Source organism: Silene latifolia, chromosome 1 (genome assembly GCF_048544455.1).
Source record: "Silene latifolia isolate original U9 population chromosome 1, ASM4854445v1, whole genome shotgun sequence".
NCBI lineage: Eukaryota > Viridiplantae > Streptophyta > Magnoliopsida > Caryophyllales > Caryophyllaceae > Silene > Silene latifolia.
In genome coordinates this window covers 176,504,393-176,508,895 of record NC_133526.1, presented here as the reverse complement: position 1 = coordinate 176,508,895, position 4,503 = coordinate 176,504,393, and positions in this window count along the sequence as shown.

The window sequence follows — 4,503 nt, the reverse complement described above, 5'->3', positions numbered from 1 at the left end:
CCAAGGATAGAGAGGGGCATATTGCGAACCTTCGCAAATTTTTCGCAAGGCTACGAAAGTACAATATGAGGCTCAATCCTCAGAAGTGCACATTCGGAGTAACATCTGTCAAACTCTTGGGATACGTCGTTAGCCAACGAGGTATAGAAATAGACCCTTCCAAGATCAAGGCTCTGATCGAAATGCCACAACCTCAAACAGAAAAAGAAGTTAGAGGATTCTTGGGAAAAGTGCAATATATAAGTCGATTCATATCGAAACTCACCATGATTTGTGAGCCTATCTTCAAGAAGCTCAAGAAAACGGATCACACCATGTGGGATGATGATTGTCAAAAGGCATTTGATCGAATCAAGGAGATATTGGCTAAACCACCAGTGCTCATGCCACCTTAACGAGATCAACCTCTTGGTTTATATCTCACAGTAACCGAAACAGCCATGGGTGCCATGCTAGCTCAAACCGTAGGAAACGAAGAAAGGGCTATCTACTACCTTAGTAAGAAGTTCTTGGAGTACGAGTGCAAATACTCACAACTCGAGAAGACATGCCTCGCTCTTGTGTGGGCGACGAAGAAGCTACGCCATTACATGCTTAGTTACTCCGTCAAAATATACTCCAAAATGGATCCAGTCAAATACCTCTTCGAGAAACCCGTCCTCAACGGACGCCTAGCAAGGTGGACTTTGATGCTCTCAGAGTTCGACCTCAAATACGTGCCCCTGAAAGTTATAAAAGAGTGTGCCATTGCCAAATTCTTTGCAGAAAATCCCATTAACGATGCACAAACGATAGACACTTGGTCATTTCCAGACGAGGATATACTCCAAACTGATGTAGACTCGTGGGACCTTTACTTTGATGGAGCATAAAACTTAAGAGGATTTGGAATAGGAGTGTTGCTCATTTCTCCTGAAGGTGAGCATACACCAATCTCTGTCAAACTCGACTTCGAGGTGACAAATAACGCGGCAGAATATGAAGCTTGCCTCATTGGACTACAAGCGGCAGTGAGCTTGGGCATTAAAAACCTCCGAGTACATGGGGATTTATCCCTGATCATCAATCAAGTTACAGGATCTTGGAAAATCCGAAGCGAAAGCCTAGCACCTTATCAAGCCAGAATAGACCAAGTTGCCCAATTCTTTGATCACGTGACCTATCTACACCTACCTCGGGAAGAAAATCAATTTGCGGATGCTCTTGCAAAACTCGCATCTTTGATTAATATGCCAGACGACATGGTGGAAATGCCTTTATGTATCGAGCGACGATCAGAGCCAGCTTATGTCCACCAAATCACCGACGAAGAGGAAATCGCAAGGAACCCTGGTTCCAAGCGATCCTAAATTTCAAGCTCAACAGTGCCTATCCACCCGATATGGACAAGAGGGGACAACGTGCTATACACCTACTAGCTGCCCAATACGTTCTCATGCAAGGAGAGTTGTACAAAAGAACACCTCTTGGTGTAATCCTACGTTGCCTTGATCATTCACAGGCACGGAAAGTGATGGAAGAAGTCCACGATGGAGAATGCGGTCCTCACATGAGTGGGCCCATGATGGCAAAGAAAATCACACGTTTGGGGTATTATTGGACCACAATGGAATCCGATTGCATCAAGTACATAAGAAATTACCACAATTGCCAAATCTTCGGGAATGTGCAACATGTCTCTCCTTCATTGCTCTACACGATGACATCTCCTTGGCCATTTTCTGCCTGGGGAATTGACATAATCAGGAAGATAACCCCGGTAGGAGAGGTCACAAGTTTCATCTTAGTAGCAATCGACTATTTCACCAAATGGGTAGAAGCGGCTTCCTACACTAGTCTTACGGCTAAAAACGTGGCAAAGTTCATACAAAACAACATCATCTGTCGATACGGTTGCCCACATGAGATCATTACTGATAATGGATCACATTTCCAAGCTGAGACTGAGCAATTGCTAGCCAAGTACAAAATTAGGCATCACCACTCTTCACCCCATAGACCACAGACTAATGGTGCGGTAGAGGCAGCAAACAAGAACGTTGTCACAATTCTCAAGAAAATGATTGACAACTATCGAGATTGGCCAAGCAAGATACCCTTTGCTTTGTGGGGATATCGTACATCTGTTAGGACGCCCACTGGGGCCACTCCTTTCTATTTGACCTACGGCGTGGAAGCTGTACAACCAGTCGAGCTAGAGATACCATCCTTGCATATCTTACTCGTAAGTCAAATCCCGGAAGCCGATTGGAAGAGAGATAGATATGAAGAACTCATCCTCCTGGATGAACGTAGGCTACGCGCCTTGCATAACGTCCAAATATATCAAGCACGTATCAAACGAGCCTTCAATAAAAGGGTTAAGCCAAGAAACATCAAGGAAGGAGACCTAGTGCTCAAGTCGGTTAGAGCTCTTTTACCTGTTGACCCACGGGGAAAATTCAAACCTAATTGGGCCGGACCATTTCTAGTCAAATCCATACTTCCAGGGGGTGCGGTTAGAATCACAGACCTAGATGGGAATGAGTTTTCCAACCTGACAAACCTTGACCAACTAAAACGGTATTATGCCTAGAATAGGAACAAAAACGCGCCTCGCGTAACCTCACGTGTCGCTCTTATGGCACTAAATAAACGGCCCATGGCCAAGCCGAAATAAGCTAATGTCATTCTGCTCTTGCATTTTGAAAAATTTGTCATCCTCATATCATCAAATAAACTAAACTGCACCTTCAGAGTTCAGAGTAAGCAAAAGCTCATGATTATTTTTCTAAAGTTCATTACAAGCTCTTGCTTAGAACAATTATTCTTTTACATTTACTCGAACTACGCGCAAGGGTTGATTTCATTTTCTTAATGAATACGTAGGCAATCCTTCACAGGATACAACCCATTATTTTTAAATGTAAATAGAAGGACATTTGCATTGCATTTGGAATTCGACAAGAATAATAAATAGAAATTCACAACGGTTTCATAACCAATTAACCTTTTTTATTTCATTCGTTTTCTAATAATAATACGCAACATAATAATAATAAAAAAATAATAGGCTAAGATTCTAAAAACTCCACCTTTTTATTACAACAACAATAATAATAATAATAAATAATAATAAAGACTTGGGCTATTCCTCCATTTTCCCTTTGCCCTTGTCATTCTTGTCATACTTCTTGTCGCGACCTCGAGCCGGACGCTCCTGCGCCACTTCGGACCTAATCACCAACGGTCTTTCTCGAGGCCTAGACTTCCTACTCTTGTCAATCACTTTATCCACGACAGGAGAGGTCTTCGGTTTCTTCGAAGGATGAACAACTCGAAACCCGGCTTCTTCCTCTCCCTCAGTCAAATGCTTCTCTTTCTCTTTTTCCACCTCGCGCACCTTGTAATCAACAGGCTCGCACTTCCTCAATCTCTCGCGCTCTTCCGGAGTAGTAGCTTTCCTCCATTGCAGATAAGAATCTGACACCCATAATGTGGGGTAATATCCGTATAAGACCCTCTAAATTTAGGACTATAACGTAAAATTAACATGCGAATATCGTCATAAAACATAAATACAATAGAGAAACGATAAAGAATAAGAATCAACCTCGGGTCCTTTGATGCACGGCGTAAAGAACAGAAATCAACAGAGATTCCCTCCTAATTGTTGCACCCAAGATTTGTCCGAGATATGCCCTTGTGCTAGAACGTGTTCTCCGATTGCCTTGCAATATTGGGAGAACTTGTTGTGAGTTTTTCTCGAGATGTGAGATCTCGGTTTCAGAGAAAGCTTGATCTCCAAAACCCTAATTTCTGTGTAAATGAAATTGTCTAGGTCAAAAGGAGAGGGAGCCTCTCCTTTTGTTGCCTCGGTCCGGGTCATGAGAGGAGGAGGGAGTGGGCTTTCCACTTTCTCCTCATTTAACTCGTGATCCGATTGAACCGACCCCATTCGCTAAAATGTATATGACGCGGTTTTTATTATAAATCGTCATCGGTTATCGGCTATTAATACATCGACTAATAACACGGATTAGTTGAAGTATTAATACATGTCCGACAAAGACAATATTGTATAATTAATATTCAATATACATTTAATTAAATATAAAACGCTTATATTTAATTTTTACGAATTAATCTTGTTAATTCGCTTAGCTCATAATATTTAATCCGTATTAAATATAATATCTCAACATCACATTTTTGACTAATTACTAGTCAAATAACTCGGACTAACTGGTTAGTCAAATTTGGCATCTACATGACCGTATTTTCATACCGTCACATCTCTCAAACGTATCCTATAGGTGTGACTTTTAGGGACCAGTTGATCACCGCCATTTGTATGACAATAACGTCAAACTTATCTAGCAAGCCAACCGTTATTGATAAACGTGGATCAACTGATAATAATACCAAAAGTATGCCCTTTGATCCTTTTAGAGGTTTATAAGTCCTTGCACTAATCAAGTTGACACCAACCCCACAAGCTCCCACTTGTCCGTACAAGTGTAT